This window comes from Delphinapterus leucas, chromosome 6 (assembly GCF_059928025.1).
Source record: "Delphinapterus leucas isolate spDelLeu-1000000601 "Yukka" chromosome 6, BTC_Dleu_Yukka2, whole genome shotgun sequence".
NCBI classification, from domain to species: Eukaryota; Metazoa; Chordata; class Mammalia; order Artiodactyla; family Monodontidae; genus Delphinapterus; species Delphinapterus leucas.
In genome coordinates, this window is record NC_143134.1 from 116,554,503 (window position 1) to 116,580,486 (window position 25,984).

General features: G+C 53.9%; 2 protein-coding genes across 10 annotated transcripts in view; one reads left to right on the forward strand and one right to left on the reverse strand.

Moving 5' to 3' along the window:
* ANGPTL2 (angiopoietin like 2) overlaps nucleotides 1-1,227 on the reverse strand; it is a 34,257-nt gene extending 33,030 nt beyond the window's left edge. The window contains exon 1 of the mRNA XM_022578715.3: nucleotides 591-1,227. The gene's annotated coding sequence lies outside the window, so the exon portion shown is untranslated. The remainder of the gene's footprint in view (nucleotides 1-590) is intronic.
* RALGPS1 (Ral GEF with PH domain and SH3 binding motif 1) overlaps nucleotides 1-25,984 on the forward strand; it is a 289,275-nt gene that overhangs the window by 189,221 nt on the left and 74,070 nt on the right. The gene's annotated exons all lie outside the window — the stretch shown is intronic.

Sequence of the window (25,984 nt, forward strand, 5' to 3'; positions counted from 1 at the left end):
CCGGCTCTGGACCCCTCTGCTCCTCTCCTCCCCGGCTGAGGGCATGAGTACAGGCTGCTCAGTGCCAGGGAACTTTCTGAACGAGGGCTCCCGGCTCTCGCAGGACAACGTTTGCTTTTGCTTTTGCCTCAGCAGAGTCTCCAGTCAGGGTGCATAGGAACCCAAAACTGAAAGACAACTTCCGGAGTCCTCGGGCTAGCCCTGCGTCCGTGACTCCATCGGCCCGCTGGCCCCTCAAGGGCACCCGTCCACACAAGCTCATGCTCGCGCACACACCCCGGCTGCGGAGCCCTGCCCAGGAGCCGCCTGCCTTCACCCCAAAGGCTCTTTGTCTGAAGGAGAGTGGGGCTTACTGATGGAGCCCTCGAAACCCCAGCCATGACCTCACGCCCCCAGAACTCCACCCTCTACCCAGGTGTCCACAGGTCCTGTCCCAGCAGATGCCTTGTTTGGCTCCAAGCGAAAGCAGGAGGGCCCAGCTGCGAGCATCGCGTTCCCCGGCTGGAGGGGTCAGGGTTCTTGAGCCCAGAGACCCGGAGCCAGCTGCTGCCTCTCGCCCCCATCCCTCGGTGCCACAGTCGGGCTCTTACCTCTTCCCTCCTGCCTGGCTCCCGGGGCAGCTCTCACATGCTTAACCTCGGCCGTCAGCGGGGCAGCCTGGCCATGGCCTCCCTGAGTCGCAGGCTGGACCGGCCGCAGAGCAGCCCTGCCTCACTGGCCTCTGCTCGCTCCGCTCTGCCTCCACAGCGGGGGCTCCGGCCAGGGATGGGGCGGGGGCTGGCCCGGGGTCCCGCCGGGTGGCTCACGACCTGCCTTCTCTCGCGGGGGCCGGCAGCTGCCCCAGTGCCATGCTCGGCAGGTCCGGAGCTCAGGCGGCACTGCTTAGGGCGCGGGGTCCATCCTCAGGCCGTCTGCGGCAGCCTCATTTGAACTCCCAACTCCTTTGTGGAGCCTTTACATGCTGCCGGAGGAAACTGTGAGCACAGCCTGACCCTGGTTGGCTGCAGGCACTTCTCTCCACCCACCAGTGCAAGAGGATCCCCCAGGCCCCAGAAAGGCTCAGGGCCTCCCCTCAGCCCCAGACAGAGGCGGGCCGCCCGGTGATGTCACACTAGCTCCAGCCCCAGCTGGCCTGGCCCCTCCCGCCCCAGCCTGCTTTGGCGGCCTCGTCGGGCCCCCTCCTTCCTTGGCACGAGCAGCCGGGCCAGCTCTGCTCCCTGGCCCAACGGCTCCCAAAAGCCCGGGCAGCCCCGGGTGCGCTCTGCCGAGGCAGAGAGCTTCCCCTCTGACTCAGGTAATGGGTTTAGATCCGCCCCAGCTGTGCAGGCAGCGGGTTGGCGTGTGGGCTGCAGGGAGCCAGGTCCTCCCCTGGATCGCTGCCTCTTCCAGGCCTGCCCCGCCGAGCCCCAGTTGGGCAGGCACGGCAGCCCCGCACAGACGGCCTCTCCCCATCAGCCGCCCTTCTTGGAGGCTTCACTCTTACCTCTAAACCCTGGGGAAGGGAGCCCCAGGCTGTCTGCACAGCAGCCAGTGGGATCTGGGCTGTGAAGTTAGGGAGAAGCAGTGGCTTGGGACAGTGGAATTACCACCGGCTGGGGTGGGGGCAGCGCTGGGGAAATGCTCCATCACTTCCCACCTGAGGGGCCTTGATTGAGTCACTGCATCTCTCCGGGCATCCCTCTTATGCATCAGTAGATGAGCTAAAACAAGTAATCTACCTCCAAGGGCTGCGGCGAGGATTCTATGAGGTCATGCAGGAAAGGCCTCGGCATAGGGCGAGGAGGCCTCAGTGGACTGAACTCAGGACTCTGGCGTCCAGCAGGTCAGGGCTCGCGCTCCCAGAACTTCCGCTGGGACCTCCCGTCCGGCTCTTTGAGGAACACATGATGGGAGTCCATCGGCACCCTCAGCACAGAGCCTGCCCCCGAGACGGAGCTCATGAATGTTTGTGGAGTCAGAGCAAGAGAGGAGACAGCACTGGACCCCACGCAGCGAGCGGCCCTACAGGCTCATTGGCACAGGCCGGGGGGACGGGCCTGCTCAGTGGGCGGAGGCGAGTCCTGGGAAGGAGCAGCCAGGGCAGGTTTGTCCTCTGCCTGGACAACAGCCTTGTGCAGTGTTGGCGGTAACTCTCCTCTCCCTTTTAAAACATTTTTAGTGATGATGGTGGTGGTGATGATGATGTTTGGGTACAAATTGGGAGAGAAACTTCAGTGGGGTTCTCTGCGCCGCTAGGCACAGTTTATCATGTTCCTGGGTCCACCGTGCTCCTCCCCTCCCCAGGATAGCCACCCCTGTCTTTGCAGAAGGAGAGCACCTTTCCTTCTTGCCTCAGCTTCTCCCATCCTGCTCAGACCTTGTCCTCTGGCAAAGGTGTTCTTTGCCAGAAGACCCCAGCATCTTACAGGCCACCACATTAGCCAGACAGCAGGATGGCACAGAAACCTTCCCCACGTCGACTCCGGGGGTGAAGGTGTTGCCCGCCCTGTGGATTTTCCAGAGGGCCTGGAGGGTCCTGGTGGGGCCATGGCAGGCGGGGGGCTCAAGATCAGCCGGAGCATATGAGAGGGGCCCAACTTCTTCTGAGCTGCGCCCTAGACAGCCTGGATGCAGGCATATTCCCTTCTTTCCCTCCCTCCCTCCTTCTTTCTCTATCTCTCTCTGACTCTCTTTTCCAGGATGTATTTTTTGGGAACCTGCTCTGAGCCAGCACCAGGAAGGCAAAGTCCCTGTCCTCACAGAGATCGCAGGCCGGAGGGGAGACAGACAGACAGACAGACTTGGGCACCTGAGAAGTGCCGGGCACAGGGAGTATCTAAGCAGGATGTCTGATGAAGCAGTCAGGGCAGGCCTCTGACAAAGTGGTGCTTCAGCTGAAACCTGGAGGATGGGTCAGAGTTAGCAGGTGGTGAGGTTAGAGGGAGGGTGGCCTGGGCGGAGAGAATAGCGCATGAAGTGGCCCCAACGATATCTCCCCGCCACAGTGAGACCTTGACGCTCCTCCCAATGAGAGGTAGGATCTCTGCCCCCTCCCCTTGAATCTGGGTGGTTCCTGACTTGCTTGTAACCAGTAGAATGCAGCGGGAGTGACACTACCCGACTGCCAAGACTGGGTGAAAGAAGCCAGTGCAGCTTCTGCCTTGTTCACTGGCACACTCTGTGTTGGCGCCATGAGCCAAGCTGGACCCCAAGAAGTCCAGCTACCCGGAAGCTGACGTGTGAAGACTGCATGTACCATGGGTCCCAGCTGGCAGCTGGCATCAACCCCCAGACATGGGAGGAAAGGGGCCCCTCGCCATTGAGTCATCCCCAGCTATAGCGTCTTCCTGCTGAGGCCCCAGCCATCAGGCAGCAGAGATAAGCCATCCTAGTGTTCCGTGTCTGAATTCCTGACCCACAGAACCCATGAGGATAAGGAAATGGTTATTTTAGGCCGCAAAGTTTTGGTGGTAATTTGTTACGCTGCAGTAGTAACAGGAGCGGACCCTGAGGCAAGGGCAACTGCGAGTTCTTCCAGGAGCTGAGGGGAGTGCGGTGCGGAGGAGAGAAGGGGAGCGTGGCAGAGGATGAGGCCTTGTCAGAGGGGAGACTTCATCCCGAGGGCAGTCGGGAAGCACTGCAAGGTTCTGAGCAGGACAGGGTTCCTTCCGGCTTGCTTTTGTCTTTAAGAGGGCCACGCTGGGGTTGACTGGATTGACAGGTGCGGCGGCCGAGGCATCAGAGCTGCTGGGAGTTGGTTGCAGCTGTCTTGGTGAGAGAGGTGGTTGGAAGCGATGGGACCCCCTGGGGCAGGAAGCATTCCCAGGACATCCCCCCTGCTCTGGGAATAGGTGCAGCCCAAGTCCCTTGGTTGCTAAACAGATTTGCTTTCACAATTCCAAGTTCCTGGGATCCCACCAAGTGGGAAAGGAGCAGCAGGGTGGCCGTGCCCTGCCCATCTTTCCTCACCCCCTGCCTTGTTGGTGGCCTTGGGCAATCAAGCACGCCCCTGGGGAGCCTGAGCTGGGCAGTCAAATTCTGGTTCTACCGCCAGTAGCCCTGAGCCTCACTTTCCTCCTGTGGAAAATGAAGATGATGTAAGGATTTCCCCCACAGGGCTGTTGTGAAAATTAAATAAGATGTGACACGTTAAGTGTACCACACATGGTAAGTGCTCAGTAACGTTGGCTCTGGTCGTTTTAGTTGCCCGGGAGTGCCCTGAGCATGGGGGCATGTGTGGCGTGGGCCGTGTGGAGCTCTCCTTTTGTCCAGCCCAGCACAGCAGACTGAATAAACGGATGGCTGGCAGGGGAGGGTAAAGAGCTGTGGCTCAGAGGCTGACGAACCTGTGCTCAAATCCCAGCTCTGTCGCTAACCTGGGCAACTTTCCAATTCTCTCTCCAACTTTGTTTCCTCCTGTTAAAAAAGGCAATGATAATCCTGACTCCTAGGGGTTAGTGTGAGGATTAAGATAACATACCTAACGCGCTTAGCACAATGCCTGGCACTCGCCATTACTCAGGAAGTTGCTGCCGCTTCTCCCTGCCTCCAGGCTCCTCCCCACTCGTACCCAGAACATCCTCGTCAAGCCTCCACCTTGATGGCTCCCAGATCTTGGAATCCTCCTGACCTCAGTGAGCACCATCCCTGCGTTTCCACCTGCCTGTTGGACCGGTGTCATGTGACTAAAGCATTTGAGGAAAAGGGAATCTTTCTTTTTCTTTTTATAGTTTTTACCGGAATGAAAAAGATGTGTGATGTTTACATGGTGGCAGAATACAAAGAATCTTCATTATGTCCCACAGTTTGTATAAATTTCATGTGTTTTCCTATTTATCACCTTCCTGACAGTTACAGTTCTTTTGTTTTTCTTTTTCCTGTTGGGAATGTTGGGATGTTCTACTGAGATAACTGTGTATGAGGGGTGGGGGCTGAGGCGGGGGGAAGTGCACGAATAATGTGTGTTTCGTAGACAGGGGTGCTTGGGAGGGGGTTTTTGCTGTATCTCGCAACCTCAGAGTCTTACCAGCATTTCAGGCTTCACATTTCCCAAGCTGATTTTTTCCTTTCGGCACTTTTGAAACGCCTTTCCATTGTCTCCTGGCTTACACTATTTCTAATGAGCAGTCAGCTCTCTTCCTTGTAGTTGTTCCTGTGTACGTGGTGGGTCTCTTCCCCTCTGACTTCTTTTAAGATTTCTATCTTTGATTTTCAGTAATTTGACGATGATGTGACTAGGTTTGATTTTCTTCATATTTATTCTGTATGGGATTCACTGAGCTTCTTAGATCAGCTATTGGTCTGATGCCAGAAGCCCTCATTTATCCGCTCAGCCGCCTCGCTGGGCCCCAGGACAGATAAGCGAGGTCGGCAACAGCTTGGGTACCCCTCGGGATGAGAATTTCAGCAGGTATCTATCTGTAAGCAAATTGGGGTCCTTTCCCACTGACCGTACAACTGCCTCCAGTCCCTCATCTCCTGTTTAGGACAAAGGTCCCATCTGATACAGACAACAGTGTTCCAGAAGCAACCGTTTTTAAAAATTTTATGCTGGATGGGGATGATTTTAAACAGCTTTGGAAATTTGGGTTGATATTCTTCACTAAATTTGGGAATGTGTTGGCAGGGGAGGGTGGGGGCCATTATTCCTTTAAATATTTCTTCTGCACAATTCTCTCTCCCTTCCCCTTCTGGAACTCCACTTACACAGTTGGCGTTGTCCCACAGGTCACTGAAGCACCATTCATTTATCTTTATCTTTAAAAAAAAAAAAATCTCTGTGCTTGTTTGGATCGTTTCTATTACCTGGCTTCAAGTTTGCTGATCCTTTATTCTATAGTATTTAATCTGCTGTTAATTTTATCCAAATTATGTTTTATGTCAGGTGCTGTACCCTTTTGGTTTTAGAATTGCCACTTAGTTTATTTTTATGTGGCCCATTTCTCTTCTGAGATTCCCTATCCATGCGTTCATTCTGTACTTCATTTCGTGAAAACCCTGTACATATTCATAACATGTACACATTTTCAAGTCCTTCTTTACTGATTCCAACATCTGGGTCATCGGTGGGTCTAATTTTATTATTTCTCTTGATCGTGGGTCACGTTTTCTTGCTTCTTCACACGCCTATAATTTTTAAGTTGTGTGCTGGACATTTTGGATGCTACGTTGAAAAGACTCAGTATTTATTGTCTTCCTCTCAAGAATGTTGTGTTTTGTTCTGGCAGGCAGTTAAATTACTGGCATATTCCCTTGATCTTGTGGAGGCTTGGTTTTTAGGTTTTGTTCAGATAGGTTTATTTTGGTTTTGCCCTTAATCCTAGAGCATAACCCTTAATCCTGGGTCCACTTGTAAGGCATGGCCTTTCTGGGATTAAATTGAGAGCCTTAAGTGCCGGCTAAGCCCCATTAACTTGGCAGGACTTGAACTCCAAACTCCATCTTTCAGGCAGCTGCTGAACTTTCTGCCTGTCAGCTGCTGCTTTCTTTTGGGCTCCCAGGACTCTCTCTCTCTCTCTCTCTCTCTCTCCATGTATACAATTTAGGGGTTAACTAAGGAATCAAGGGGAATTTGTGTAGTAGTTTTGGAGCTCCTCATTCTGTGGCTTTCTCCTTTCTAGCATTTTCCCCTTCAATTTCCATCCTCAAGGTCCAATCTCTTTCTCTTCTTCCCAGCCAGTAATGCTGCTGCGTTCTGTTTTGTCATTCTGTGTATCACCGTGAGTAGGGAAATACCCTAGTGTGCTTCCTGTCTTTCAAGGACCATGTCTCCTCCAGCTTCTATTGCTTTGGATTGCTTTCAGGTGTTTCAAGCAGTTGTCTTTTGTATATTATCCAGCTTTTATCATTGTTACTGACCAGTGGGTTAGTTCAATACAACCTACTCCTCCTTTTCAGGAACTGGACCTCCGCACATCCCAACTGAATTCGCCTTCTCACCCAAACCTCCTGCTTTTTTACTGATGCCCTACCATAAACCTAGCCCGCTGGTTGGTGGTCCTTAATTCAGTTGTCTGCCCTCTCTGTTCTTGGTCATAGTCTGTTGGGAAATATCAGCCCCAATAATTCACAGTTTGGTTCAGCTCAGTGTACCCACCAGGGCAGTAGAAGATGAAAGAAACGTGTGGCCTCACAAGCCTTGTTAGAGCACTTTACGTAGCTACCTGCGATGGGCTGGGTGTCAAGCTCAATATTTTATAGGTATCTTTTTTTTCTTCTCCTCCCAAAACCCTATGAGGGAAGTATTACTATTTTGTTCTACTAACAAGAAGAGTGAGGCTTGGCAACGTGAGCTTCCTTGCACCAGGCCACACTGCTAGGCAGTAATGGGACTGTGATGAAGACTTACATCAAAGATAGCAGGAACGCTGTGCTGTGCTGTCCTGAAAACAAGTTACATTTCTTCGATTCTAACTTTTTAACACTTTTTTCTTGTTTTAGGATCTCTGAAATCCAGAGGCATCTGAAAGTTAGGAGCGTGTCAGGGTTTAATTGGCAGTACTTTGTCTCTTTTACTAGAACATGACCCATTTAATGGTTGACGACTTCTCAGATTCGAGGAAGTGTGGCAGTTTTTAGTGATCAAGGCTGCCGTGAGGCTGAGCCATGGGTGAGGGACAAAAAGGCAAGGCCCCTCCTCTCCTGGTCGGCTGGTCTTGGAAAGGCCTACGGGAGTGTCCGAGCATCAGGAAGGCTGTGGAACTGCCAGAAGCGTCCATCCCTCCAGATTTAATGAAGCAGCTGCCTCTGAGCTGAGAGTGAGCCAGCTGGTCCCCTCCTCTCCTGGAGGCCTCGTGGTCGGGTCCTGTGACTCGCTGCCTCATGTCTGGCAGGGGAGCCACATGTTTCCCGGTGAGAAGTGAGGAGACTTCTTTTAGGGGGAGTATCGAAGGCAGTGCTCATAGTCGTCCTATACTACCCAGTGTCACAGAGGATGTCCCAGCACACGGAAAGCCCTACCAGGACGCTGCGTCTGTGAAGTGCTTGCCGGGCAAGTCTATCCAAATCTCAGCACATGCTCAGTTACAAAGCGGTTTGGAGAGCCTGTTGTCGGCTTGTCCATCTCATTCCCGACTTCCCAACCCGCCTGCCAGGGGCCAGAGTCCGGGCAGTGCCTCTTCTCAAGCCTGGACATCACCTGCCAAACACATTCGCTGCTCAGCCAACAGATACTTGTTAAACCCCATCTGAGCACCACCTATGGGCTCCAGGCCAATTTGCCCGAAGCCAATTTGCTGAGACTTCAGTTGAGTGGTTTTCATTTTGTCTTCGTAACAGTATCTTAAGGAATGTTCATTTGGTTTGTCGCCTCTCTCTCACCCTGCAGCTCACGTGGGGGCTTGTCCCCAAGAGGGGAGACTGAAGAACAGAGACAGGAGAGATTTAATTTTCTCGTTTCCTGGTTTTCTTCGTAGGTTCGTAACAAACACTTCACAGGAAATTTCCAAAGCTGTTTAAAATCATCCCCATCCAGCATAAAATTTTAAAAAACGGCTGCTTCTGGAACACTGTTGTCTGTATCAGACGGGACCTTTGTCCTAAACAGGAGATGAGGGACTGGAGGCAGTTTTACCGTCAGTGGGAAAGGACTGCAATTTGCTTACAGATAGATACCTGCTGAAATTCTCGTCCCGAGGGGTAGCCAAGCTGTTGCCGACCTCGCTTATCTGTCCTGGGGCCCAGCGAGGCGGCTGAGCGGATAAATGAGGGCTTCTGGCAAGAGATCGATGGAGTGAGCTCCCCAGGCATGAGGCCAGGGTGGGATCACGAAGCAGAGGTGCTGGCGCTGGCAGGGAGATGGGCTGGTGTCATCATAGAGCTCCGAGGGCTGGGCCTGGGGCTGCCTCATTGTGGGCTCTGGCCTGAGCATCTTGCTTGAGGCCTAGTGTATAGAAGCACACGCTAGTGAATGACTGTTGAATGACTGCAGGGGAATACTAGCCTTCGAAAGCTCTTCCAGGGTTTCTGACTCAGGGTCTCAGGGGTGAGGGCAGCAAGGGGCACCATTCGGGAGTCTACCTAGGAGGAGAGCGGGGAGGAGACCAAGGAGAGAAGGACAGCCGCCCTGACATGGTGAGGCTGTGTCTAAACCCCTGACGAGCTGCCCCAGGCCTGCCCCAAGCTGGCTCTGGGAGTCCTGAGTAACTCCCTCCTCCACTGATCTGGCTCCCGGGTGCCCCTGCCCCAGCCTTGCCCTGCCCCCTTCTCCACTGCTCCGTCTGCCAGGCAGGTACAGGAAGGAAGGCAGTACCTGCGATGGGCCTTTCGGGGCCGTCCCGCCGGGTGTGGGTGAGGCAGCAGAGGGGCATCCGCTCATGTTCCTGGTCCAAGTGGATGATGTCGGTGTCCCCGGTCTTAGCCCCTCTCCTCTGCAGGCAGGGCTGGTCCCCAAAGTGTTTTGGCGTTTGCTGTCTCCCTTGAGTCTCACGGCAGGCCTGGGGGTGGGGAGGGCAGCAGTTACTCCATTTTATAGGTGAGAAAAAAGAGACTGTGAAAATATCATGGTCGTTACTGTCGTCATCGTTTATTGTTTACTCCGTATCGGGCATTGTGCCCGTCCGTTCCCTGGCCTTATCTCAGCCAGTCCTCCCGGGTTCTGTGCGGGCAGCGCTTCAAGCAGGGCCCGCAACTCCCTCCCACCCTGGGCACTTGGTGAGCTCCTTCCCCCACTAAAAATATTAAAAACCATCTTCCATGACTGCACTGGTGTAAGGACAAATATGCTAACATTATATATTAAAGCATTTTCTGACCTAAAATTTCACTTTTTCCTCTCATTTTAAAAGAAGCTAGAACATTTTGGGGGCCCCTGATAGTATCGTGAGCCCCCGGCCCTGTGCCTGGCTGCACCTGATGGATGACTCGGCCCTGACTGTGAGAGCACACGCCCTCCTCCACAAATTCAGAACCCCAAATCGCTGAAAAAGTCAAAAACAAACAAACAAACAAAACACCCCAGCAAGCGTTTTTTTAGAAGTTTGGCACAAGTTCATTTGGTGATAAAATCTGACTTGACGTGAGGTTCTCCGTAGTGTTCGGGCTGCGTGTTTGCAGGGGGCCACCTGAGTCCACGGGGCCGCCACTCGGTGCTGACGTCGCCCCCTCCCAGTGGATGCGTTTGCTTGCAGATCTGCTCTCCTGCGCTATGAGTTCCTTGAGGATAGGCCCATGTTGTGTGCATCTCTGGGAATACGGATATTAATCATTTCTCTTTAAATCCCTCATTTCATCTTTCTCAGTGAACCCGTAGGGAGCTGCTGTTCACAAGTTATCTATAGCTGGCATCCAAAGCGATGAGCCAGCGCCTGAAGGGGGGGGGGGCGTCTCTGGATTTGCTTTGCTTGAGCAGATATGGGAGGATGGCTGTGCTCAGGTCCCGGAAGAACACGTAGGAGACAACTTCATGGGAACTAGTAATGGCGACGACACTGTTGAGCGTTTACTGGGCGCAGGCGCTGTGCGGAAGGTCCATGTGAATTATCTTCTTTATATTCACAACTCCAGGTGGTAAGAAGCACCGCTTTCCTCCTTTTAGAGCTGAGGAAAATAAGGTTTAGAGAGATGAAGTAGCTCGCCCAAGGGCCTACAGCTGAAGCGATGGAGCAAAGATGCAGACGCAGGCACGTGGACCTCCGGTGCCACCAGGATGGAGCCTGAATCCGGCCTGGCTCCCAGAGAGCAGCTTGAGCTTGAGCTCTGGACAGCGAGGGCTCTCAGCAGAGGCCGGAGGAGCTGATTTCACTGCACTCGTGGTGAGACCAGGGCTCACGCAGTGCTGAGCCGTGAGACTCGGGGCCACAAGTCTCAGCAAGTGCCGTGGGGCAGAGCAAAGGCCCCCTCTTCTGTGGGAGACATCCACTCAGTTATTTCACACATGTTTACGGTGCCAGGAGCTGGGGACGCAGCAGTGAGCAAGACAGACACAGCGCCTGGCCGTTTGGGGTGTGTGTCTCTTTAAGGAGGCAGACAATGAAGAGGTGAGAGAGCTTCCAGACCGATGAAACCAGCTAATGGAATAGGGAAGCTGGGGGTGGGCGGCGGTGGGAGGGAGGCTGTTTTAAACGGGGTGCTCAGGGAAGGCTTCTAGGAGGGAGGGTCACGTGAACCAAGGCCCAAAGACTGGAAGGAGGCAGCCATGCAGAGGAACAGCACGTGCGAACGCAATGGGGTGGGAATGAGCTTGGCCCTGAAAGATCAGTGTGGCCCAGCAGAGGGGCCAAGCAGGAGACTCGAGGGAGGCAGAACGAGAGAGGCAGGCCGGGCAGGTCCTGTAGGCCAGGTGAGGCCTTAGGGTTGGATTCAGAGTGCAGTCGAGGCCCCTGGAGGGTTGCAGGCAGGAAGGCGATATGCACTGCTTTGTCTTTTCTCATTGTCCCTCTTGGTACTGGGTGGAGAGTGGTCCAGGCGGAATAAGGATGGAGCTGAGAACACCGTTAGGAGACTTGAGGGGCTGTCCGGGTGAGAAGCAAGGGGACTGGCACCAGGGCAGTGTCAAGGAGATAGTGACCAGTGGTTGGACTCAGGCTAGGTTTTGGAGGAAGAGCTGACAGAAACCCAGCGCGCCTCTGATATGGTGAGCATCGCGCTGCACTGATAAGCACCTTGAAGGTTTGCCATTTGGGAGCCCTAGAGGTAGAGTTCTGGGAACAAGGTAGTGACCCACAGTCGGGACTGCCCTGTCCAGTTGGGCAGTGCACACCCTGTGCAGCTGTACATGGCAGCCCTGAGCACAGCCAGCACTGACAGTTGGGTAGTGCTGGGCACCATCCTCTAGGAGTGTGGGGAAACAGGTGCCAGCAAGGAGCTGGAGTGAGGAGACCTTACCCCAGACACTACCAGAAATAACTGGGGGAGACTTGGGAATGAGCTTGAGGTGCTGCAGCTATGCTGGTGGGATCTATAAAACATTTTTGAATTGCTGTTAATGTGATCCTGTGTGTCCCCTCAGGCTGGAGTGGACTAGTTTGTTTTCATCCTTGAGGTAGCTCCTGAGGTGGGTGCTCACAAGGTTACTATCTGGAGAGACATGGACAGCTCAGGGTCTCCTGGGGCTTGCTGGTAATTGTTTTCAGCAAAGATTCATGGCTCCGCTGCCCCAAAGCTGGAAGGGGAACTTTGCAGCAGGCCCTGTCAGGGAGAGGCGAGAACTTGTAGCTGTGGCCCTTGAAAATCAGAATGGGTTGTTTCTGCATCTTCCTGGGCTTAAGGCTCTCAGACCTGCCCTGGCTTCTCTGACTAGTAGGTCTGGAGTGTGGCATCTCAGGGGCACCCACACAGGCCCTGCAGGGAGTAGGGCAGCTGGTGCAGGAGGCTTGCTTCAGCCCCGCTAGCCTCCAGACCACCCCCACTGCCCTTCCTCTCACCCTCCCTGTGCTGGACTGGATAAATCTCAGCTCTGAGGCTGAAACCCTGGAGGGCAGGAGACAGGCTTCCCCTGTGCTAGATATTCTCCAGTTGCTGCCACGTGCCCAGAGCCTGACCTGTATGGATTGCCTCGATGCGCTCCCTTGCCTTCTGGCTTCGGGTTGGGTTTGGCCAATGGCAGGTGCCAGCAGGTGATGAGAGGGTGGGAAGAAAGTGAGGACAGGTGTATCGCCAGCTCCCTCCCTCCCTGCTGGACCATGGCTGTCGTGGTGGCGTGATGGGGGTCAGCCAGGCCTGGGCTTGAATTCTACCTCTGCCTCTTATTAACTACGTGACTTCTGAAAGTTACCAATCCTCTCTGCATCTCAGTATCCTCACTTAACAACTGTGGATGGTAACACCACCTTCCCAGAATGGCTGGCAGGAATAAGTGAATCAATGTGAGTGCAAATACCCTAGTGCAATACAGGCTACACTGTAGGTGTTTGGTAAATGCTGGCTCTCTTCCTTTAGTAACTGGGAGCCCCGTTATCCTGGGTTTCCAACACACTGGGTCCTCGGGAGATCACTGGTCATTTTGTATCTCTCCAGATGGCCTCCTTTAGTTTTCCCTCTCTGGTTTGCATGTCTGTTGGTCCCAGAACCACTCCCGCAGAGCCTCACGACCAACAGTCCTTTAGTCATAGAGTTGCCTCCCTGCCCCTGCCTTGGTCTGCAGCCTGTATGTGAAGTCTGCTTAACCAACATGGCGGGAAGCAGGCTTGTGGAAAGTGCACATGTGCACATCCAAGTGTGATTTGTAACATTTACTGAGTGCTTACTGATCCTCAGAGCAACCCCAAGAGATAGGTTCCTTTATTATTACCCAGTTTTCAGAGGCAGAAACCAAGGCTTAAGAAGTTACTTGACTTGCCCAGGGTCAGAGTGGGTACGTGGTGGGCTAGTGTTGAACTTGGGCAGTCTGGCACTAGGAGCCTGGCCTCTCAGACCCTGGTGACCTGCCTCTGTCGTGGGCAAGCCTCAGCTCTTCAGGCTCCAAGGACCAAGCCGTTTTGGATAATCAAGTTGAATGGGAAGCTACAAGGTTATCTCTTGAAACAACCAATGCTTTAAACATTTTTATCCATTCTCATTAAGCTTTTCACACAAACCCACATAGACACACACACACACACACACACACATACACACACTAGCCGCTGAAAATCTTGGCTAATCACACTCTCCTTGGTGACTCAGTCATCTTGAATAGACTAACTTTACTGCCTGTAAGCTCCAGGCAGCTGTGTTTGTTGTTACTTTTCTAGCTCTTCTTTCCAAGGCAGCAGTCCCCTTCCCTTCCCGGCCTCCCATCCCTCTCCTGATTTGTTGCTTCTCGCCAGCTGAGGTCCCAGAAATCTGGTAGAATTATTTCTAAATAAGAGTAGCTGGGCACTACACTAGTCTGAAGAGCTCTCCTGTGAGTGAAGTACATGAGAGTCAATGCCTGCACTTGATCACATCAATTTTGGGGGCTGGCGTGGTGGGAGGCCTTTTAAGTGGATTGTTTCACTGAATCCTCAAAAACAGAAACTTCCAGGAGAGGTTCCCTTTACTGTCTTCCATTTTAAGTGATGAGGTAGCTCAGGCACAGAGAGGTTAGGGAGTTGACCCACTGCCACACAGCCAGTAAGTGGCAAAGGCAGGATTTGGACTGGCTGGGCCTGTCTGCATCCAAAGTCCACAGCCGTTAACAACAGGCTTTAAGCTCTCAGCTTCCCAGCAGCATGAGGATGGGCAAGTTAGGGAAACTCTGATCCTCATTTCTTCACTTGTAGGATAATGCTGTTTGTTCCCAGAATTACTATGAAGGTTGAGATGTTGTGTGCTTGACACATCGTAGGCACTCAATCAGCGCTGGGTCCCTTATGCTCATCATTCCAGCCCATCCTAGATCAGAGGTTCTCAAGCTTTAGCAACTTTGGAATCACCTGAGAACTTGTTAACACACAGTTCGCCACCCCAGAGTTTCTGATTCTGTAGGCCTGGGCTGGGGCCTGAGAATTTGCATTTCTAAAAAGTTCCCATGAGGACGGCGCTGTGGGAACCACTGCTCAAGATAGATGAGTTTGCCAAGAACATGAGGCCGGGTGGCCCAGCCGTGACCATCCCTACTTCTGACGGCAGTTTTACACGTGCAGGTGTCGGTTATGCATCACTCCAGGAAAGTGTGGTTTGGCTTTTCGCAGCCATTTCCTGGGAGCTGGCTTGAGGCTTTTAGTCTCTCCCTTTGCCTCTCCTTCACCAAAATGGCCAGGCGTCACTGACCTGGGAAAATGCGGTGTTTAAGCAGCAGGTGATGTCTGGACTGTGAAACAAGCTTCATTCGACCAATTTTATTAACATGTCCCTGACTTCCAACTGCTTTCCTGGCACAGAATAGGAAATAAAAGGCACATGAAAAAGATAATAAATCATCTTGCAGAAATTACTTTTATAAATTTTCAAACACTGCTTCCCCCTCAAAAAAAAAACCTTCTGAAGCATCGCTCAGGCCAGATACACTTTCCTTCACACTTGGAATTTTAGGTTTATTTATTTACTGGTATGATTGGTGTTCTCCCGTCCCGCAGCAGGCTGTGCGGGTGAAGCGGTCACCTCGTCACCCCTGGGTCCCCAGTGCTCAGCACAGTGCCTGGCACACAGCATTGGGTGCTCAGTTGTCATTGCTGTTGGGTGGATGAGTGAAGGGCTTGGTGGTACAGTCATGGGTGCTGGAGTCGGAGGGACCTGGGTTTGAGCCCAAGGCCTGCCCTTCCTGGCCGAATGGCCTTGGGCAAGTAACTGATCTTTTGTGCCTTCATTTCCCCGTCTGTAAATTGGGGATAATAAAAATAATACCTATGTTTCATAGGGTTGTCATGAGAATGAAATGACGTAAGGTATCCAAAGTGCCTGCCATGTAATAAGTGCTTTATTTTTTCATCATCGTCGTCGTCATCTCCCTAGCAGGCAGGCCAGTGCACTGCATAGAGCGTGGGCTGTAAAATCACGCTTCCCACCACTTACTAGCTGCGTGGCCTTGAACACTTCCTGTCGCCTCTCAGTGCTTCAGTGCCGTCATCTGCAAAGCGGGCGCGCAGAGGCACCAAGCTCGCAGAGTTCTTGTCACCGGTTAGGACGTATCCACGTAAGGTACTTCCACGTGTGCAGAGCCTGTGGCGCGGGCAGCCAGGCCGCACGAGGAGGACACAAGGGAGGAGGCACAGTGCACCCCAGGGGGCTGCCCTGCTCCCCGATGCCCACCCACCCTCGGCCCAGGAGAGAGAAGAGCAGCGGGGCAGGGGAGCGCTCCTGGGTAGAGAAACATCCCCAGGCTTCTGCCGCTGGAGATCCCGCTTCCTGGCAGCCCTTGGAAGCGCAGCTCCGTCCTCAGCTGGTTCCGATTACGATTACTCTCACGGGCTCCAGAGCATGCTTCGGTGGCGTTCCCCTCCGCAGAGCCGCCTTTGTCTGCAGACGTCACTCCCTTCCCACTACCTGCCAGGCTGGAGCTGCTTGGGGTGGGGTGCGCCCAGCAGGGACGAGCCCCCGCCCGCCCGCAGGGCTGCCATCGCCTTTCTTCCTCTGCCAGGCTCGTTATGGGCACCCCCAGACCTGGCCCTCCTCCCTGGCATTGTCAGAGAAGCTTTCAACACCTCGAAACGCACCCCGGGGCGCCCTCCCCCCACCCCCCGCCGTCCCCTGTAACGTGGAATCCAGACCGTCCTGGTTTCTATGTGTGCAGAGCTTTTGGTAAACAGAATGCTTGAGCCCTGACTTGCTGGAAGGGGTGAATCCCAGCTGACGCCCCAGACGCTCAACCTATTTTGGGCCTTGTCTCTCCCCTGCCGAGGTCTGTGGTCACAGTGCTCATCCGGTTCCCTCACCCCCACCCCAGCACCTACCATGGGGGTCGGAGGGATGGCCGGAGGAGTGGGTTTCAGCTTCCTTTCTGGCTAGAGCCTTGGCCCAGCCAGGTCTCGGGCCCCTGCCCCCCGCGCTGCACCCACGGATGGCTGGTACCCGCTTGGTGAATGCTCTTGTCCTCACTCCCCCCGTGAATGCCGCAATTCAGCACACACAGAGAAGAGCTTCACTTAAGAAAGAAAGTATTCACGGCTGCCATCCAGCTCCAGCAGGCGCTCCGGGAGACAGCTGCCGGCTCCCGCCCCTCCCGGATGGGAGGGCCACCGACCCTACACACACACACAGGGGTCTCTCCTCCTTTTTTCTTTCTTTTTACGACCCACAGTCTCTTTTGGTTGCTGGACCAAATTCAGTTTAAATCTGTGTTCAGAACGCCGCGTTAGTAAGTAGCAGGTGAACAGTCTTCTGTAATTAAGAGGACACCTCTCATTCAAGGAAATACCTGTTACTGGCCCACGTGTACCCGGCACTGGGCTAGGCTCTTCTGCCGGAACTGGCGCAGCCTGAGGACACCGAGCCTGTGATCCCTTCTCCACCCAGGACCCCTGCGTGTCTCTCCTTAACTCTGGGTTTTGAAAACTCCTGTAAATAATCACAGCTGCCGTGTGTACTGTGAAGTTCAGGTACAGTGTGAAGCTCTATCCTGACCTACGTCATGTAGATGAGGAAACCGAGCCTCAGAGAGTCAAAGGTCTTGCCCAGGGTCACCAGGAGCGAGGTCTTGTCCCCAGAACTGATACAGAGCTCTGTTTCTTTAATGTTGCAGTAGAAGCTGTCTCTGTGACACATGCTGCTGGTGTTAGGTGAAAAGAAATGCCTCACCCCCTTCTTGTTAACAAGCTCGTAGCTTACCAGAGCTTCCGGCCAGCCGAGAGTAACTGTATAACGTTTGTCGAACGGAACGGAGGTGATGGTTTCCGGCCCCACCTCCAGTCTCAGCCCCTTCCCCACACCCACCCCTGTGAAGAATCTGGGAGGCGTCGTGCAGGAGAGAGGGTCCTGGACTCACAACAAGGGTAGTTTGAGATGAGGCGGGTGCTTCTCCCCAGAGCCAAGTGGGGAGTCTCTGGGAGAGTCCTTTGCGAAGGTTGGGGTGCCTCCTACAAGAGAGGGACTGGGCACATGATGAGGGACTGCAGGACCCTCGGCCCACCGTGGGGTGCGGGAGCACCCTGGGGCAGCTGAGAGTAGGGGCTGCATGGTTTTCAGCTCCCCTCCCTCTCTGGGGAAGAAGAGGGAGAGGGTGATTGACACATAGCCCCTGAAGTTCAGGTCCTACTGAACATGGAAACTGGTGCCTATTTCTGGTGTAGGGATTTCTGAAGGGGGGCATCTGTGGAATCACCAGGCTTAAAGAACGCGGGTGTCTGGGAAGAGGTGGGTTCACCTCCCATTCCCGTTCGCGGTGGCCCTCACAGGATGCCAGCAGCTACCCCAGTTGTTACTGTGTCTCCATGTGAAGGGAGCAGAAGCTGGCAGTGGGGCAGGAGCTGTGGCTGCCCAGGTGGCCACCGCACCGAGCCGTGGGGGACACCCAGCCTAGAGAGGGGTCAGGACATGTGCCCCTCATGGCAGGGAGAGGATGCCTGGCTGCCCTTCAGCCATGGAGGGGCCAGGACACAGCTGAATATATCCCTAGGAGACCCAGATCACCTCCTGCATCAGAGGGAACCAGACCAGGTTCTCCCACCAGTGACAGGTGACCCCTGTGTGAGCGGATCTCACTCCCCACCCCGCCTCCCGGAGAGAGTGGGCCCAGTGAGGTCTGCTGGAGTCTGAAAGGCATTAGGGAAGGAGATTCAAACAAAGAAAATGGCAGAGCACCCTCCATCCCACCTCCTCCAAACCCCCAGGGAGAGGGGAGGGGGGGAAGGGAGAACAGAGATGAGCTTTGAATGGAGTTTGAATCAAGTCTTCAAATAAACAGAACCGGGTCTTAAATCTTGAAATGCTACTATGCTAATATGGAAAGTGACTGCAAAGTTACAGAATCTGGCCCAGATTTCACTGAGGGACCAGCTGCCCAAAATTGGAAAGGGGAGTCAACGCAGCGCAGCTGGGGAGTGGCGTTGGAGAGAATAAAGCATTTCATGTCTGTGCCCCCAGTGGACTCCAATTCTGCAATAAACTAGTAATGACCTCAGTCATCCAACGACCCCAGGTTGGGCGTCACCAGTCTGGCCACCTGAACTTCCCACAGATGCCCAGAAGGCCCAGGACTGCCCAAGGAGCCTCAGCTCACTGGGTGGGAGAGGTGTGGTTGGCGGCAGCCCAGAGTGGGGCGTTTACATGGATGAGACCCACTGGGGCTGCCAGCCAGGGGAGCCATGGCAGAGGAGGTGATGGAGTGAAGTGGGAGGAGAGAGAAGCAAGCGGGAGGGGAGAGTCTCCTGAGCGTTACAGAGCTCCGCCCTCTCCGCCACTCTGTGTGGGGCTTTCACAGGTCTCCTTCTCACCCACCACCTGACCGTAGAGGACCACACCTGAATCTGGCCCCATCACAGCACATCAGCCCCCAGCCCGTCGTGGGGCTCACACTAGGTCAGTTAGAGTTTTGCCTGTTTTGTTTTGTTTTTCTGAGGCCAGGGAGAGGGGGAATCTCTCTGCCTTGGTTGCAGCGCTGTCATATCCTGACACCACAGCTGCCAGTGGCCTGACCTCTGCCACATGGAGAGTCTGAGTAAGTGAGGCGTGCAGCTGCGCCCCAAGAGGGGCAGCAGTACCAGGTGGGGAGAGTAGGTTGTGCAGGCAGCAAGCACCAACTCGAGTCCCCCGCGCCAGCCTCCCTGGGGCTGTCCTGGGGCTGCCCAGATTCTGAGGTGCTGCCCCTGGTCCTGTGAGCCGTTCTGGGATTCTTAAAGTCCTTCCCCATTTTGAAGCTGTTCCGGGTGAGTTTCTGTCACTTGCAACTAAAAGGGTTCTGATTTACACATCTTCCCTCCCACCCCCCGCCGCTTCTTTGATTTAAGAGCTATTTACTCAGAGCCTGTGGTGGAGGAGATACTGCAGTAGTGCTGGGGAGGCAGCTCTGGGTAGGGCAGAGCGGCCCCTGGCCTCGGTGCTCAGAGCCTGGGGGCGCAGGCGTCAGGTAATCAACAGGTTGGGCAGACGAGACTTTGGGCCCTGCTCTGTCCCTCGATGTCCAGGTGATCTCAGACAGGTTGTTCAAGTTCTCTGAGCCCAGGTCCCTCTTCTGTAAACGGGGATGCCTGAGGGTTCAGGGAGGTGTGATGTGGAGCTGGCAGCAGCCCTCGGGGAATGGAAGCCTCTTATATGGGGGTCAGCCTCCGTTAATTACAGAGCGATGGATTGTTACAGAGGAGAGGCCGAGGTGGGCAGGGGGGCTCTGCAGGTAGTGCGGCCTGAGCCTCAAGCTGCAGAGTGCGTGGGCCGTGTCCAGGCGTTGGGGACAGCACGTGTGTGCTCGTGTCCACAGCCTTATACTTCGTGACACGGTGTATAGCACACTGGTCTCTAGGATCAAAGCGTTCTTGACTGTCAGAGCCAGAAGTTCCAACCCCCTCGTTTACAGATGAGGTTATGGGGCTGCGGGGAAGGATGGGAGTTCGTCCACGGCTGTATGGCTCGTAAGGGCCAGAGCTGAAACAGGAGCTCAGGACCCGAGCCCGACTCAGCTGGTCCAGTACTCATGGCGCGGTACCAGCCATCAAGCTGCCGGCGAGAGCAAGGAGCACGTCCCGGGAGCCGGGAGCCCCGAGGAGAGAGGGTGGACGGGCACCAGCAATCCCAGGCCAGTGCAAGAAGCGGAAGCCAGAAGCATCCCGGGCGCGGGCTCCCCCCGGGGAGTAGGTGTTGGACAAGCTCACAAGTTGCCACGATCCTCAGGTTGTCCAGGAGGCCCTGGAAAATAGAACCCTTCGTGCCAGCTGTCAGCCCACAGAGCGGCGTGTCCCGTGGAGGTCGGCCACTGAAGGACAGAGTCTGGGTCCTTCCCTAGCTGTGTGACCTCGGGCACCTCCGTGTCTCAGTGTCCACGACTGTAAAGTGGGCATAATGCTGGTAGCCCCCTCAGTGAAGCCCAGTGCCAGACATCCACGGGGCCCTCAGCCTGTGGGACTTACTGGTTTATTATTAGTGCACTAGGGTCACAGCTACTGGTGGGTAGGCAGCACTTTCATGGCCGTAAGTTGTAGCTCAAACCTAATCTGAATTCTTTGTGTCCTGTTCTGGTCCTGGCAGGGCTGAGGAGCCCGAGCTTGGGTCCTACAGGATTGCTCTGTCTCTCCCTGTTATCTGCTCCTGTGCCTTTCCCTGCACCGCAACTGTCTGTCCTCACAAGGGATGGAAGACGATCCTTCCGGGGAGATGAGTCCAGGCCTCAGGGCCAGCAGTGCCTTGTCTGGGCTCACCCTGCCTCAGAGGAAGGTCTGGGCAGAAGGTGGGTCACACTGCCCTGTGCTGACACACAGCAGGCCTGGCGAGGCAAGAGTCCACAAGCCACCCTGTGCCCCGACCCCAGGAGGCTGCTGGTGCAGCCTGGGGCTGGGAGAACTTTCCCGACCTGCCATTGCTGGGGCACTCTGACTAGGAAGTTGTGCCTGCCAGGGCCGTGGCAGACTTCACCCAGCCACACCACCACCCAGTCTTCTCCTTCTCGGGAAGAGGCACCCTATTCAGCGCTGCACAGACACTCCCAAACCCAACCCGATGTGTGCCTGGCTGTGCCGGCCACAGAGGCCCTGGTGGGCAGGGCCGGTAATAGACCTGTGGGGAGATGGATGGCAAACAGTCGGTGGTGTGACCCGTCCGGGACCAGAGCTCAGAGAATTTGCACTGGGCCACGTGCGAGTAGCCGGTAGGTCAGCAGAGCGAGGGTGGAGGGGAGGAAAAGCAGAGGTGTCCTCAGCGGAGACCAGGGCGATAGAGGCCCAGTCTCCAGGGCTCAGGCCCTAACCCCAGTCGCCACTCCCCGGGTGCCAGGAACCTCCCTGCGCCTTGCCATCCATAGAACAGCTCCTGTGAGGATCCTAAGACAATGCAGTGTTTCCCCAAACTTTGGGCATTTATGACCATCTTCACTAATTCTACTAATGTTCTGGCTCAGTTTTTCTCTTTAAATCTATTTTATTCTTATCTGTGATTTTGAGGGTTTGCTGTGCTGTCGTTTTTCTAAACACGTTAAAATAGATACAAATGTCCATCCCTGGACCAATGATCCTCTCAGGGGGGTGTGTCCACACGTTGGGGAACACAGATGACACGTGTTGGTTGCTGGTCTTGATGCTCCGCATGTGGTGACCTCTGAACACGGGTCAGCTTTTTTGCTGTTATGATTATGGTTGTTGTGGCCATTGTCATGGCAACAAGCCTGTAGGAGGGAGGAGGGAGGGAGCTGGGGCTCTCTTGTTACTGCAGCCCCTCTTCTCCACCTCAGGAGGTCCATCCTCTTCCTTTTCCTCCCACTTTGAGAGTTGGCTTTGGGGCACCAGAGAAGGTGGTGAAGCAGAGGAGGGCCTGACTGACGGGGTCAGATGTGCGCCTGTCCGCACCCAGACCCTGGAGCTGGCCCGGCACCTGTGTAAAGCGATAGCTCTGATTATGTGCGGTCAAGACGGACCTGGACAGGACATACCCTGGGCCGGCAGCAGGGCCCGCGGCAGCCCCTGTCCACCTCCTGGGGCCTTCTCAGAAGGCGTCTAGGGTGTCCAGTACTTAAGACAATGCGCCAGTGCCTCCGGGGTTGGGACCTTTCCATTTCCACTGAAGAATGAGTCCCCTGGGGCCTTCCACCAACGGAACTGTCCACCAGAACCATGCGGTGGCCTGCGGTCGGCTTGTACGGAGGAGTGTGTTTATGTGAGGGACACACCTAGATCCCGCGAGTGCTCATTTCACAACCGTGGGATTACGGGCAGTTATTTTTCTCCTCATGCTTTTCTCTGTTTTCTAGGATGAACATAAATTCCCTTTAATCAGAAAAGAAAGGTTCTTTTAAACCTTAAAAAAAAAAAAAAAAGGTAGTGTAGATAGGGAGACATTAACGATACCCAAATGAGCATGGGGTCAGCCTGGGAGTCCATGCTGGCGGAGGTGGAGGGAGGCGAGGGAGGGTGGAGAATGGGTACAGGCAGATGAGGGCAGAGCAGGAAGCCCAGTCGTTCACTTAGGAGACGACAGGGTACCCCCGGGAGGGACAGCTGGGGGGTGGGGGGTAGGCAGCCTTTGGGGAAAACCAGCCACCAAAGGGAATAAGAGAGGCACCAAGGCGGGGCTGCTCTGAGGTTGGAAGTTGGGCACCAGGAGGGATGGCCGTTCCGCGGGGCTGGGTGGTTGCCCCCCCACAGCACTGGGCAGCCTGCGCAGCGGCTGGGAGCCGCTCCCGAGATGCGTGAGAGCTGGGGCTTGGCCAGCCTGCACCTGCCAGGCCAAGGAGGGGCGCCGGGGGCTGAGGCCCCGAGTGAGACCGGGGTTCAGGTGCTCCGCTCTACAGTAGGACGTAAACTCTGACCGGAAGAAAGAGGAAAGGGGAGAACTCAAGCTTGAGGTTTTTGTCCCAAACTGAAATTCCTACTTATTCAACCTTCGAGTATTCTTTAAGTTTTAGAGATCCTGCAGCCTGCAGCAACACAAAGCTGCCTCCCTGCCTGGCCGTCTCATTTGCCTGACTCACAAGCCGCCCTTGGGGCTTTCCAGCTCTGGCGCCCTCCGTGCCAGCCAACAGTCTGCCTGCTGCCAGAGAAACATGTGTGATCTCCTGCTAGTGGGTCCCAGACTTTGGATTTCATGGGCAAAAAGAAAGTTTGGAGACTCTCACAAGGCTGCCAACTTTATTTTTAAATGGCGAGTAAAGAGAATATAAACTATCATCATTGTTTCCCCGAGGAAGAACATTTTAATACCAACAATGCAAGCAGGCCATAATCTCAGAATAAAGGATATTTCTTCCTAAGTAAGAATAATGTCAGCCTTTTGCTGACACGGGTTTTTAAAGTTTTCTTTTCTTTCTTTCTTTTTTTGGAATGTATTCTTTCGTTAAAACGTGTTGAATATAGAAAATTACAACATAAATTTTATTGCATGTTTTTACCTTATATGTAAATGTGTCTTTGGTAGGAATTTGTCATTTTGTAGTATGTATTCAACAGCCCATTCCAGGACTTGGCGTTTTTCACAGCTGTTTGTGAATATGGGAGCAGCATTCACATAGGTCTGTTGGTGAAAATGGGAGTAGCACTCTAAAATGCTAGTTGCTCTGTCTGGAACATTCTGGGAGAACATAGGCCTCATGCCTTTTCACCTGCCTTCTCCCCACTGCTGGGAAGTAAATCAGGGTGGCAGGCCAGGTTTCGGGCTAGCCAAGGCTGCGGCTCTCCTGCCCAGCAGTGGCAAAAGCCCAAGGCTGAGCGTCAGAGGCCTGGTCACCTCTTGAGGAGCAGGGGATGCCTCCAGGAGGGGCTCAGGGGCCAGCAAGGCCACTGTCCTTACAGACCGGCCTGACGTGCAGGTGTGTGGGAAGCCTCTGTCTCGGGCGCCCAGAGTAGGGATAGAGTGCCCGATTGACGACCGTGCAGCAAGTTCATGGGCGAGTGCCACCCTCCACTGCGAGTGCCTGTGAGATGGACCAGGCCACTGAGGGCCTGGGATCCCAGGCGGAGTGGTCCCACCCAACTGCGTGGGTGAAGGCCAGTGGGGCAGAGACTCGGGGGCGACGGGAGGGGCGGCTGCAGCAGGAGGGAAGCAGGAACCGTCCCGGCAGGTCGAGTGAGGTCAGCAGGCCGGCGCGGCTCCGTCCACTGGGAGGGCTCCAAGCTCTGTGCCCCTGGCTGTAAATAAGACCCTGGAGTCACTGCGGGCTCACGGGCATTTCGTGTGCCCCACGCGATGGTTAACCAATTAAATAACTGGGAGGAGGAGGGACACGAAGTTTCCTGGTATTTGGGGAGGAAACCCCAACGTGGGGGGCTTGTTGACTATTTATATTTACATATATGTGTAACAAATATATATATTTATTGCTACTTTGGTGAGAAACTTAAATCTGACAGTAAATATCAATGATCAGAATAAAGTGTTATCTTACTTAAAGATGAATTATACATTCTTTTAAAAAATGCACTTGCAATGCACAACCTTGCAAGACTGCTGTAAATTTTCTTAAGTGCTTCAAACCCCACCAGTTCTAGCACTTATGTTTCCATATTTTTGTCATGTAGTTCATTTTAATTTTCTTAGCTATTTCCCTATTGTTTGACATTAGAATGTTTCCAATTTTTGTTGTTTTGTTTTGTTTTGCTTTTAACCACCGTAGATGTCCCTGCAGTGAATACCTTTGTGTGTACAATGTTTTCCCTTCTTTTAAAATTATTTCCTCAGAATAAGTTCCTAAGAGTGGCATTACTTAGTCAAAGGATATCAATATTTTTCTGGCTTTGGAATCCCTAATGCTTTCCAAAGAGGTGGTACCAAACTTACCCTGCTGCCAACAATGTATGGGTTTTCCCATTTCACCACAGCCTTGCTAGCTTTCGGCATTGGTCTTATTTTAAATTTAATGATGTAATGGATTTTAAATGGCCGCTTTTATTTATTAATTAAAATTTCTCTGTCCACTCCGTTTCTCTGCTCAGAGCCCCTATACTTTTTCTCCACGTTCTCCTGCCACGACTTGATTGCTGTCGACCCCTAGACATGAAGCCCGAATGAATGAATGACCGTTTGGGGCTGGACACTCTTCCTTGTTTCTATGGGAACTACCTCAGTAGATTTTAAGGGAAGGACAGTGGAAAGATGTTTAAGCTATAAATAGACTTGGTGACACCTCTTATTTGGTCAAGGTGGTCCCAGTAATGAATGTAGACTGTGTGCTTCTGGGAGTATGTGTATGTCTCATTTGAATTCCAGAAGACATCAGAGTTAAAACGTTACTGCATGATGTGTAATTTAAGTCAGAGATGAAAGAGTCCCCATCATAAACAACCCCTTCTTTCTAGGCGTCCCGTAATTAGCAAAGCAGAGGTCTCCAAGTAGGGGCTGGACTCCCGGATGGAGCCTGTGTGAAGGAAGCTTGAAGGTCAGCCCCTGTGCTGTGGCCTCACCCTCTCCTCCTGGCCCCTGGAGAGTCGGCCTCAAGAGCAATGAAGGACAGGACAGCCTGCAACTAGCCCCAGACCCCTCCTGGGCCCTCGGCTCTGCAGTCATCTTTGTTGCAGGCCGAAGCCCTGGGCCCTCCACCCCATCCCTCCAGGCCACCTCCTTGTCTCCTCGGTGCCCCGTGTTCCCACAACTACGTGGGCTGGAGGCTTACCCCTCAGGCCCGATGACCAATGCTGCCTCTCTGGCTCTGACCCCTGGCCAGCCCCCTCTAACAGTGCTTTTGACCCATCCGGTAGCCACTGCACCTAACCTAGCCTCAGGTCCCGGGACCCCACCCCAGAGCACCCACTGCTGGCAGCCTCATGCATGGTAAGTGAGGGGATACCTGAGCTCTGAGCTCCCCAGAGTGTGGACGTGCACTACTTTTGGGCCTCCTGATTTTAGATGGCATGTAGATTACCTCTCTTTCTTTGCTAGCTAAGTATCTCTCTTAATGCGATTAGCACAATAAATTCGTGATTTCACTCAAAAACTGTTAGGTTAAAAAATATATTGTAACCCAGCAATTCCACTCCTGGGTATATACCCAAAAGAATTGAAGACAGCTATTCACACAAAAACTTATATGTGAACGTTCATA